At 31.5% G+C, this 13,906-nt stretch overlaps 1 protein-coding gene across 1 annotated transcript in view; it reads left to right on the top strand.

Annotated features, from left to right (window-relative positions):
* The window catches only part of Ptp10D (Protein tyrosine phosphatase 10D), an 86,115-nt gene that overhangs the window by 31,247 nt on the left and 40,962 nt on the right, over window positions 1-13,906 (top strand). The window lies entirely within an intron of this gene.

Raw genomic sequence — 13,906 nt, 5'->3', positions numbered from 1 at the left:
AAATGAAAATACCTTAACGGCCGTGACGTAAGGGCAAAACGTTCATTATCAGTTTACTTAGACGTATCTGGCAGTATGCCATGAAATACCGTAATCTCCTAAAATCCCCATGATCATTTATATTTGTATTTTAGTTCGTGAGAAATGTGAATAGTTGTTTATGTTTACAATGTATGTTTGAGGTGTCTTAAAAGAAATTCATCAGTTAAAGACATATATACAGTTTGAGCTCAAACTTGGCGAGTGCATTATTTGTTTACTTTCAGGTCGTTTATGTGGTTGAATTACAGGTCATTGCTATAATGAAAGCACCAGTTTTGAAATGTGAATGTACTCAAGAACCATTGATATATCATAAATATCTTGAACTCGTATATTCTTTTATATCAGCGTCTAGAGGTGAACTATTCAGCAAAAGGCCTACATCAAATCTATAGAAATCACTTCAATTCTACGGTTACACAGAAATGAGGTAAAATCCGTAATTTTCTCGAAAGGTTCAGGTCAAACGAGTTGAAGTTGATGACAGAAAAACCTATCATAACCTGTTCGGGTGAAGTCTTTCTTTCTAATCTGATATAATCTAACTTGAGGTTACTATATTTGCTGTACTTAGGCTACCAACATGGTGGCGCCAAAACATACACTGTTAACCTGGATAGCAACTTCTGTACGCAGTTGCTACAGTCGATACGAACTGGATGTGAAAGACTTACTGAGGAGATGGTATGACACCACGGCAACCTTGACCATCATAATCGGTACATAGTGGCGATAGCGGTTGACTTGAATGTGAAATGGTCGACAAATAACTAAGTTTATGAACGCCGAAGTGTACCAAGCACTTATCTACTAGGCCAGAATCTAAACTAGTATGCCAGAATGCGCCTATCCAGCTCCCTTACGAGTACGTTATTATGGTTTTCAACATTCCAACGATATTGACGAGACACTAGTCTTGGCTTACTTCCACTCCAGATGGATATTCAGATCAGTGTGGAAAATGATATACAACCTGCTTGTTCTATTGTTGTCCTTGAACACTAAAGTGATTCATCATAATGGTCATAGAAATTTTAGCTCCGAGTGAGACGATATCTTCTCGAAAGACCCAGACCACTCTGTTGATGGAGATGAACAAACACAGCGGGGAATTATTTAAGCCAAATGACTGGATGAGTCAGTCAGTCAGTCGAATATTTCCTGTGAAAGTGTGTATAAAGGCAACAAGTTCCCAACACAAGCAATTTTGCTTGTGTTGTTTGGGACTCCCATCGGATGGCTTGCTCTTTTCTGGATAGAAACTAGAGGCATAGGGGCGGAGCTTCATTTATACGAACAATGTTCAAAGTTACTGAGCTGTGTACACTTTTCCAATTTGAAATAATGTTCTAAGAAAACTGATTTTGCTATTTAGGGAACGTAGTTCTAAGAAGACCTTGGTTTACATCAACTTAATGGATGCAGAGAAATTGTGCTCGGTTCTGCAAAATTCACCTTATTGAAAAAAAACTGTTGCATGGTTTTCCTCAGCATTGAAGTCTTCCTGGTTACTATCACCCTGAGCCAAAAGTTTCCTCAGTTTTTTATTGTGATAAGTATAAAACTTCTGGTCAGTTGAGGTGTACACCGACAATTGATGTTCAGCATTCAAATGAAAAGAGGAGATTAGAGTGGTTTCGAGAGAAGAGCAATGTTTCGGATTTCTGGATCAATATGGATCTCTGAGGAACACTAGCATTGATGCTGAAGGTATCCGGGAGGAATCAATGGATGACTATTTGTAAGGAACGTATCGGCCACGAAAAAAGTCTGATGAATGCCAAATATCATCTGTATTTTTCTGTGCTTTTTTTAAACATGTCTCATTCACACGGGCAATATTGGCAAACTGGATTTTTAGAGTACTCATTTTTAAATCTGCTTCAAATTAAAGTAATAAAACAATAGGGTATTTGTCAAAATTGAGTTCCTATCAATTAACCACTTTTTGTAACTCTCTCTCTAGGAGTTGAAAAAAGTATTTTCCTACATTTGTTGGTACCCCAAATCTCGTTTTTCCTCTTTTTATAGAGGGGGAGAGAGAAAACTTTATTATCCCCTAATATCTTGCTGACAAAGTTGACTCATCTACAGCATCATTACAAAAAATTATCGGCCGAAAATAGTTATAAGTAGAAATATAATGGAAGTTGCATCACAAAATTTTTATATAATAGTGAAATAGTTAAATTTACAGATCCAACCACAGTGATAATAAAATTTCATTATTTACATTTTTTTTAATTCCTGTAATGTATAGTAAACGGTAAACAATTTTTTATAACTAGATATAGATGGAATATACACTGGCAAATGATTGAACATTTTCTTGGCATAATATATAATGAATTTTTATCACTGTGTTGTGGTGTACAAATTCTCTGAATTTCGCCTTTCGAATATATTTATCAGCTTTCTTTTGTGATACAATGGATTGTATGGACGCAAAATAGACGGCTCTCGATGTGGATATACTCAATTCTTTCGAAATTCGAATTCTCATAGAAAAACATCCCGATGATAGTTACCTTAATTCCATTCATACACTACTAAAAGTGGCAATACAGGTCATTGTGGTATCAAGGAATAGTCTGTTTCATCGCACTACTTTTTAACTCTATTTAAATCGGTATCAGTATCATTATTGAGTTCATCATTGTTCCTTGAAAGCTGTACTACCGTGTATTTAGTAAACATAGTAAATTCTTCTTTGATACCAATGAGGGCTAAGTCTTCAATGTACTTCAGGAACAACAATGGACCGAGAATAGAACCCCGAGAAACCCCAGAAGTCACTGACTGGGATTTTGAAGTCCCATTATTAATGGATCCTATTTGGATACGGTTGCAACCATCCCAGAGCAACATTCCTAAAAAGAAATTTAAGAGTTGCTACTATCGCCTCAACTTTATTTATAATAAAAATGGGTTCATAAGCAGTGATTCAACGTTTGAATTTAACAATTAACGTATTGTATTATACATATGACATACTGATATTTGGTGACCCCTGTTTATTCCTACATTAACTTTTTTCCAATTGCAACAACTTATTCTATTCTTAACTCAATTTCCTGCTTATCTTGAACATGAATGTTACATTTATATTACTTAACTAACCTTATGATAATGGTTTAATAAAAATTGCATTCAGTCAATAGTTGTCGTGTTTGAAGTTTCTTCGAATGAAAATAGATTCCACCAAATGAACACAAAACAATTTCAGGAAATTCGAATGTGTTAGAATTTTTTAGTAACCGCATATAATCACCTGTTGTGGAATTGGCCGCGGTGGTAGTGCGCCCGACTCACGATTGCGTTTACGCATCAATTTTTATCAAGTACTTTCTTGGTTTTTCTCATTTTGTCTTCAATCGAGGACCGCCTGCCCGGTACTGACGATGCCCAATAGGCTGAAACAGCTGTCTACCGGTGGCTCTTAAATTGAAATCATGAAATCAATATGGAAATGATCAAAAAGTACTCATATATTTATTTTTTGATTTTCATGGATTGATTCGGCTAGACTCTTATGTTGAGTTTAAATCCTATAACTCAGTGTATAGAGATTTTTCTCAACACCTCAGGTGGATTCAGACACAAACACAACGACTACTTACCCAAATTTGATCTTACTTGCAGATGTTCCTGTGAAGAAATTTGAAAAAGACAAGTGATTTCAGAAATTGTAGAACAATTTTAATAATAAATGTAAAAATGTTGAATTCAAAAATATATAAATTACCAAAAGAGAAAATTACTTAATTCTAAAAATGTTCTAAACCTACACCGAACTAATTTAGTGTGAATATCGGAAAGCACTCTTTGTCTGTAAAATGTCAGTTGATTATTCAGGGTCACTGTGATTTGTTTGCAAACTAAATTTCTGGATTCAAAGTTTGTTTTGATTGTCCTGTTATTTTATTCTTGGACAATTTCTTTTATATATGCATATTTAACTGGAACTAGCTTATCATGTTGGTCCTTCACTATATTTTCTTTTAATTATCCGTATACAATACTATTATATTATATTTATTACTTTTCTTTTAAATATTTTTCAAATTTCTGGAGACAGACAATTTAACGTGGCGTTCACCTTCGTCGCCTTGAGAAGAATCTGCTTGTTGACAAAAAATTGAAAATCTCTTACTCTCCTTGGTTACCACCTCTCAGTTTTTATAACTACAAATTTTCAACTTCAATGTCAGAAAAACTATATATTCTATGATTTTCATATTTGTTCTTAAATTTAGATACATCTTTACTTAATAATTTTGTACAGAAATGGTCAACCTCACTTATGTCTAAATATAAATATTCTTCAAAAGCATCACTTGATGTCCGTATCTAAGGAAATGGTTCACAACAATAATTTTCGAATTTTTCATCATTTCTAAATAATTACAATTAGTTTATTATGTTTTTTCCAATTTTTCATAACAGATATCAATTTGATTTCATCTGACATTTATTTATAACCTATATCTGTTTTTTAAATTTAATGAAATTTGGTGCACAAATCTTGAAATTTAAATTTCCCACTCTTTTGTATTTGTTTCCTGCCAAGTCCGTGAATTTCAAAACAGAGTGTCCTCGCTGTACTTCTGTATCTGAACTTTTCTGTAATGTCGTGAATATTTCTACACATTGTTGTATTTTGTATTTTGTTTCCTTATCCATAAAAGCAATCATTATTATTATTATTAAATAATTACCTATATGTGTGAAATTTCATAAAAAGGAGTGTTGTATTTGATTAGTTCGGATTTCCATTTATGATATAAATTTGTTTGAAGGTGATTGACAATGTTTCGTGATGAATTTCACTAGTTCGGACTTCCATTGTCTATTATATAAAATGATTTGAAATCCCTGAAACAAGTAAAAAAGAATAATTAAAAAAGAATAGTTGAAAATAACAATTATATTAAGCAACAATAAACCTGAAATGAAATGATAGTAAAATAACCTACAAGTAAAAATATAATAATTGAATAAATAAAAATTAAAGGAATGCAAAAAGAAAATAATAAAAATAAAAAAGTGTAGAGATTCCAAGTCACGTTAGTTCACGACGTTTCGATTGTTGGTATCTACAATCGTCTTCGATTGTAGATACCAACAATCGAAACGTCGTGAACTAACGTGACTTGGAATCTCTACACTTTTTTATTTTTATTATTTTCTTTTTGCATTCCTTTAATTTTTATTTATTCAATTATTATATTTTTACTTGTAGGTTATTTTACTATCATTTCATTTCAGGTTTATTGTTGCTTAATATAATTGTTATTTTCAACTATTCTTTTTTAATTATTCTTTTTTACTTGTTTCAGGGATTTCAAATCATTTTATATAATATGATATAAATTGATTTGAAATACCTAAAAGAATTTGTCAAAATTTAAAAAGATTAGCTAGAGAATAACAATTTTATTGACCAAAAAACTGAAATTACAATAAAATAACATACAAGCCACAACCAAAAAAATAAAAAAGTGAAGTATTAACACGAGCTGAAAATTAAAAAAAAATTAAGAAATGAAAATTAAAAACTAAAAGATTCCAAACAAAGTTACTTTACGACGTTTCGATCGTTAGTATCCACAATCGTCTTCGGGTGATAACTTAATAAAATTATTTTGAGCTAATCTTTTTAATTTTCTACAGATTCTTTCAGGGATTTCAAATCAATTTATATCATATTAGACAATGTAAGTCCGAACTAATGAAATGCACAACGAAACATTGTCAATCACCTTCAATCAAAGGAGTATTGTATTTGTGTAATTAAAAAATTGCTTGATTGAAGTTGCCAATGTGTGGTTGGCCTAATAAGCTTTTCGTTAATACATTTGTGTTAATTTGGTAAATAATAATAATACTAACTAATAAATCGCTTTATTCATCATAATATACAATAGAATACATATCACTACTACTATTTTAATATATGATGAATTGGCGGGGGTTCAGCCTGGGCTGTTTTTCAACCCTACCATGAGAAAGGGAGTGTACAAGAATAATCGTAATACAGAAATCTATAAAGGCAATCGAACAGATGTGTGTGGTTATCAAGAGTATCAGTCCGAATTTCCTTTAAATTTGATTTTCAATCTTTTCTTCAAATTCTGTAGAATGAACGATTTATCATCAGTTCGGACTTCCATTGTCTATATAATATAAATTGATTTGAAATTCCTGAAAAAATATTAAAAAGATTAACTGAAAATAACAATTTTATTTGAACCAAAAAACTGAAATTACAAAGAAATAACATAGTCACATAGTTATGTGACATAACTTGGTTTGAAATCTTTCAATTTTCATTTGTATTTTTAATTTTTTGTTAACAATAATTTTTAATTTTCAGCTTTTATTATCATTTCAATTTTTATTTTTTGGTTATTGTTTGGTTTTATGTTATTTCTTTGTAATTTCAGTTTTTTGTTCAAATAAAATTGTTCTTTTCAGTTAATCTTTTTAATATTTTTTCAGGAATTTCAAATCAATTTATATTATATTAGACAATGGAAGTTCGAACTGATGAAATACACCAGGAAACATTGTCAACCACCTTCAAACAAAATGAACGAATTATATTCATTTGGCAATTGGTTATAGAGCTTGGCGGCATTGCAAGAAAAACTGCGAGTATAAATGGAACTGAGATGATTTGGGATTACTAAGATATCTCAATCGATTTAAAAATTGAGTTCCTATCGACCGACTTTTACTCAAGCTAGTATATGAATAAGAAAAGAACATGAAAGTAAATATTTCAAGAAGAAACTAAACCTTTTTTATCCATAAATCATCTTATTCATACTCTGAGGTGATACTGCAAATGTTTTTACTCGAGAGATATTCCAGTTGTGAAAAAAACTTGAAAGTTCTAATAATTCACTTCCTATCTGAAAATCTCGACATGCCAGCCCAGCAAATGTGCGTTATCGGTATCCTGTATCATGTAAACATCATGATCCGTATAAATCTTTTCTAATTCCCATGAGAACGGTCGCAAAAACTACTTCCTGAACACATCGTCTTCAACCCCGGAAACCGGGAACGGTCGGCTATTTCATTTTTTGTTTCATTAGTTGATTCCCATTGAAGAAGTTCTTATACAAACACCGCCAGACCTTCGATACCATATTTCACATCCTGCAAGATAGGGAAACCAGACAGTCGATGCTAGCAGTCACGCTAACCCATCGTTTAGGCCAATCCCCAATTTCCAGATGTCATAACAAACTGCATACTTGAATCGGGAAATAATTATAGAAATGCATTTCATCAGGAGTGAACTTGTAGGTGTGGTATACTTCGAAAAGTTTCAAATGACCAGACCCTTGCGACAGGAGCAGTAACAAATGAGTTAGTTGTATGACGCTTATCAGTTTTTTAACTCTAAGGTGGCTCACCCCTATAACTTTTTTATTATTGGAGATTGTAAAACGAAATTTGGGGATTGCGGAATATAGTTCAGTTTACATTTTTTGACGTATTTACTTGCTTTGCCGTACTTCCGGTTTGACCGGAAATGACCTCAACTTTAGATTTTTAAAGGGAACATCCTATATATTTTTACTTATTTCGATTGAGAATGACATTCTCAATTCAACAAATTTTCACTTGTCGAAATTTGACAAATAAAATCAATTTTATTCCAATTTTTATTTTTTATCTAGAATGCCATGGATCATGTAAATCTATGGAACGCCGTTTCACTTTTTATTGTCACAAATATTCTTTTCTCAATTTATTCAAATAACAATTTATTTTTTTGAATTTAATTGATTCAGGCATTTGTTGCACACATTAAAAACGATTATTCGCAAAATTTGTTCTATTTTAAATGACACTTGATTTAAAGTGTTACATTACTGGGCATTACATTAGCTAATAGACTCAACTGGTCTGCACATATTTCTCAACTGAAGAGAAAACTCTCAGGTTCACTATTTGTTCTTCACCAATTGAAGTACTTCACTAGTGCAAATATATTAAAAACCTCATATTTTTTACTGTTTCACTGTCATATTAGTTATGGTGTACCTACAACTTTGGGGAAATTCAAGCCATTCTATTCAAATATTTAGGATGCAAAAGAAGGCATTGAGAGTGCTGGCTAATATTAGATACAGGGATCACTGTCACGAATATTTAAAAAAACTCAGAATTATGCCATTGCCAACTTTATTTCTTTATTACGTTTTGAATGAAATCCATAAGATGAAACCATCCTTGACGAAACAATGTCATATCCACGAATATAACACACGAAACGCTCACGACATTAGAATAAATCGATTTCGTCTTCACTTATCGCAAAAACATTCCATAGATTACTCTCTGTACAATATTTTGCCCCAAGATTTCAAAGAACTCAATCTAAACACATGCAAGAGAAAATTGAGAAATTATTTGTTGAGGCATCGCTTTTATTATGTCAATGACTTCAGAACACATTTTTGTGGTAACAAACAAATCACTACTTCTTTTTGACTTTTAAAGTTTTTACATATGTGATTGTTGTGTAAATTTAAACTTGTAAATGTTATGTAAATTTTAACTTGTGAATTTTAAATGTAAAGCCAAACATGACTTGCTACAAACATATTGTATTATGTAACGTAGTCAAATAAATATTATTACCCAAGTTGGTGAATCGTTTCTTGCAATTATTTAGAAAAATAGAGAAAATAAAGTAAAAGTGTCTGGCATCAAATTATTCGTAAGAAAATGATCTTTCACAAAAAGCCGACGAGTCATCACCTTTCCATTTGAAAAAATCAAGTTAACTGGAAAAATTCATATTTGCGACTCTGAAATGATTCTTAAAACGATTGTGAAGTCATAAGCCTGAAAGTCGTAGTTTTCCCATGTTACTTGATCGAGAATGATGCCATTTACAGGATCCATGGCATTCTAGATCAAAAAATAAAAATTGGAATAAAAAAGATTTCATTTGTCAAATATTGACAAGTGGAGTATTGTTGGATTTAGAATGTCATTCTCGATTGAAATATAATCTGTAAATACTGAATATTGAAATTGTAAGTAATTTCAACTCTAGTAATTTTATCAATAAGTATTGCAGTTTTTGAGTTGTGTCTGCTTTTTCACAATTGAAGGTACTGACGTTTGTTTAAGAAAATAGCCAAGTGATTGAAACTTTGCACCAGTCATGTTAAAATTTTTATAGCAAATTTTCAATTTCTCTCTAAAAATGTCCGTATAAGTAAAAATGTATCAGAAAAGTTAAACTCCATAATGAGTTTGTTATGTATACATGAATTGATGACAATTAACCGAACTTGTTTTTTAAAATAAAGGGGATATCTGTCAAAAATAAGCAAAACGTTAACTTTATCCTAGTTGCATGAAATTTGGCATATGGATATAAAATTGCCGTAGACACAACTTTTTCAAGTAACTTTTTGTTAAATTCGATTTAGAAATGCACTTTTTCAATAAAAAAAAAGTTGAATTTGACAAACACTGAACGTCAGTGGGTCGCAGTTGGCCGCATCATTTTAAGTTAAATTTAAAGCACAAACAAGTGCCGAAGTTAAACTTCATTGAAACTTTTCGAAAAAAAAGTTTCCCATATGGTGCGTACTTTAATGGTGACACTGTATATGAATTTATGAAGGAAAATAATTTTTTATTTATTCCTGAAGCCATGGATGTCTTGACTGAAAAATGACTGCTAACTTCATACCGTTAGTGTTTTTCTGCCAGGTTTGCCTTATTTCTCGTATTTTTGTTCCTTCTACTATGTATTACTTGGTCTTTGGGATATTACACGTATTGAGAAGAGAATTGACCTTATAGTAATAGTTCATCAACTATAGCGATTCAAGAGTATGCCATTTTTCTTGACGAATCCTGTTGACTGCCTTATATTTTAAAACAATTTGAATACTGTGTGAAATGCGAGGTGAATATTTGAGACAGAAAGTCAACAGGATAAAAAAAATCAATTAACGAAATGAATGTTGGCCGGCAAATTGTCAAGATAAATAACTTGAAAAAAATAAATATTTTAATTTTACAATCTTTAAGAACGTTCTGTTCTGGAACTAACTTCGAATAATCGACTGAACAGGACTGAAAAATATTGAATATCTTTTGGGAAAAAAGATTTTCTTCTTCCGTAGGATAGAAGAAAGCAACTGGATCCAAAATAAACTCTTTACAAACTGGAAAAAGTAACCCATACAGTTGCGGTTATCGTAATGAGGTAGTAAGACATGTGTTATTCCGAAACTTCGGAGTACACCATTAAGGATAATAGATCGAAACAAATGACTTGTTTTATAGGAAAGAAGTTATTTGGAAAGCCCTTTTTCTTTAAGAGTTTATTAAAGTTAATTATAGAAAGGCAAAAAGCTTATTTTTCCATAAACTAATCTCTCCTGAATAATATACCTCTTTCAAATCGAATAACTTTCATAGTTATTCTGCTTAAATCATCTCCGATTTCCATAATTACATGAAGAGACGGGCATTAAAAGCAAACATATGGCAAAACCGGCGACGTTGGCAAATACCCATTCAACTTCATTTTGTATATCCGTTATTGACGTCTCGGTTGTCTGTACATCGTCTGGCTAGAGAGTCCGAATCGATAAAATGGTTGCAGAATATTACTGCAACTGGATAACCTGCAGTTGAGACATCGAAAGAATGCACGTGCATCATAAATGAAATACGCGATAAAACATACTTTTATAATTATTTTTTCTACAAGTGAAAAAAGAATGTTATAAAAACGTGTGTCTTCGGCAATTTCTCAGATTTTGAGACCAATTAATGACGTATTACTATTGTTTGATAGTTTTTATTGTCCACATGTTGTTAATTGAAAATTTTCTAAGGTTTCAATTTTTGCTACTACACAAATAGTTGTTTTCACAGCTAATAAACTATATGCATTTTATATTTCAAGATAACTAAATTTTATATAGTAACTATACATTTCAACCTTGAACACCAAATGATTCTGCTGAATGGTCTGCATACTGGAATATTTAAATTGCCAGATATTGGAGTTGGAAAATATAATACATCAGAATAAGTGCTGATCTATTTTATGAATTTCTGGAAATCTTAACACGGGGATACTTTTTCGAGGATTTAAAAACTGAAAGGTTTGTTTTTCAAGGACAGAACACAAGCACTGTAGGAAAATCCCTAAAGCGCTCTACGAGCGGTGCCTGTGCGAAAGTAGCGGTTCACATTGGATTTGAATCGCTGAAGATTAAATCCATTTGGGAAAACTTTCTCAAAAAGTTTATTCCACATAAACGCGGTTCTCCAAATGAAAGAGTTCTTGAACAGTAAATTTCGAGGTGTACTGAGTTGAACCTCAAAACGATGAGCAGCGACAGTCCGTCGTGTATTTCTGATATGTACCGCTCCTGGTGGAATCAATTGTGCCAAGTCACTTGAACACTTTCCGTGAAAATATATATAGAAGTGGAGACACATGTCCAACCTTTCTTCAATGTTCCAGACTATCAAGGTTGCAAGTGATGTTCGCGTCTCCAATCAGGCGGATGGCTCTTTTCTGTATGGAATCCAGCAGCTTCAGGACATGCTTAGAGGCGAAGCTCTATACATGAGAACAATACTCCAAAAAAGGTCTGATCTGAGCTTTGTAAAGCATCAAAAGTGGCTGGGGTGTGTACCGTTTTCTGGTTCGGAACAGTGTTCCAAAATTTTGAGAAGCAGCCTTTTCAATTCCAGCGTCTGTCTAGTATCTAGGTCATTTGGTTTTCAGTACTTTGTCGAGTGATATAATAATAATAATAGTAATAAAGGAATTTTATTAATTTTCAGTTATATTCATACATGTGAACTACAAAGTAAATGGGCGAGATTCAGTATGGCAATCGGCACTGGAAGGTACAGACTGACATCTGTTCATCCACCTAACCCAAAACAGACTACTAAATAGCAAATCAGAACAAACACAAAAAAAAACATTAATTACTTTCAAATGTACCTATGTTACAAGGAATATAAACATTAGTCAAAGATTAGTCAAAGAAATATACATAATTTTTTTAAAACATTGTAAGTGGTACATTAATAATTCTCAGATGGAACTAATTATTAATTCTCAGATCGAACTGAAGATGAAGAGTTGGAAAAATGAACAGAATTTAAAAATAAAAATAGAATAAATTGATGGATGTAGCCGTTAGTTACTACGTGGTAGGAAATCATAATGAAGAAAAGAGAAATGAAACTTTCTATGTTTTTTACCACTTTTATTTGTAACTAACGTTACTGCCGTTTTGTCTTATACGGGCATTTTCAAACTTATACAATAAACTATATAATGGCGAATGTAATGAATAATTGTTTTATAATAGCGAATGTAATGAATCATTGTTAGTTTATTATATAAATTTGAAAATGTCCGTATAGGACAAAACTGCAGTAACGTTAGTTACAAATAAAAGTGGTAAAAATCATAATAATATAATATTATAATAATAATGTTTATTTATGAATATATAACAGCACAAGATAGTAACATGTAAACAAAGCAATATAAACAAACATGGAGAAACCCACTGAAACCGAAGTTGTGCGTGGGAATTCTTTAGTTGCGCAATGCATAACTGATGTGCAGAACTGATTTTACATTTAAACAAGGCGATGACAAAAATGTAATATTAAACTAAGACTAAAGGACACAAACGAATGAATAATTTTTTAAAAAGAAAGGTATCTTTTATATATAAATGAAAATACATTTAGCAGTAAACGAGTATGAACGAACAATGACAACATAGATATTTTATTTTTTTAGTACAAACGAGGATTATTTATTTATTCATGAGTATATCACGAACAATATCTCTATTAGTATTATATACATACTTTTTGAAGACGGTTTTCATCAGGTTAATATTATTTATTTTATGAATGTATGTTTTGTTCAGATCAGGTAAATAATTAAAAATTTTTGCACTGTGGTATTTGTAAGAGTGTTGACTTTTTTGTTGCGTTTAACTGTACATTACCTTTTGTTTTAGTGTGAGTATTATAATCATGACCGATTTGCTAAAGAGATGTTTTATTTTTGAAGATATACAATATTATATTATACATATACAACTGTCGTACATCAAGTAGCTTTGAATCTTTAAAAATATAATTAGAGGGGTAGTCATTCTTTCTATTGTACATAATTTTAATTATTATTTTTTTTGTAATACCTCAGCTTTTTTCAGGTGGATGTCTAATATGCCACCCTAACTGAGTATAGCATATTGGAGCCTAGATTGTACCAATGCGTAGTATATTATTTTGATGTGGTTGATATCGAGAACGGATCTCAAGTACTTGAATTTATACAATAAACATCTCAATGATTTACTTATTTCTTTAATATGTTCATTCCATCTGAGATGTTAATCAATTGTGACTCCCAGGTATTTAATATGGTCTGTTCTTAGGACTTCTATTTTTTTCATTATAGTTGGGTAGTTGATTTTCGTAACTTGCAAAGGGTAGAAATTTTGTTTTTTCAAAATTGATTGTGAGTGACTTATGATCAAACCAGTCTTCCAATACATTAATTTGGGCTTCAACTTTCATTTTCAATTTTTCCCAATTATCATCAGTATAAATTATGGCCGTATCATCTGCAAAACTGTAAATGGAACCATCTATCTTCATGGTAAGTAGGCTGTTGATATATAATGAAAATAATGTAGGTCCAATCACAGTACCCTGTGGTATACCATAAGTAATTTCTCTTTAAGAACTGAGAGTATTGTTTACTTTCACTATTTGCCTTCTGCTATTCAAATAACTTCTGAAAAGTAGTTGTGTT

This window comes from Leptinotarsa decemlineata, unplaced genomic scaffold (genome assembly GCF_025532065.1).
Source record: "Leptinotarsa decemlineata unplaced genomic scaffold, Ldec_3_MD MMD2_tig00026336_RagTag_RagTag, whole genome shotgun sequence".
NCBI classification, from domain to species: Eukaryota; Metazoa; Arthropoda; class Insecta; order Coleoptera; family Chrysomelidae; genus Leptinotarsa; species Leptinotarsa decemlineata.
Note: the sequence above shows the minus strand (reverse complement) of the source record. Positions and strands in the feature narration are given on the sequence as shown.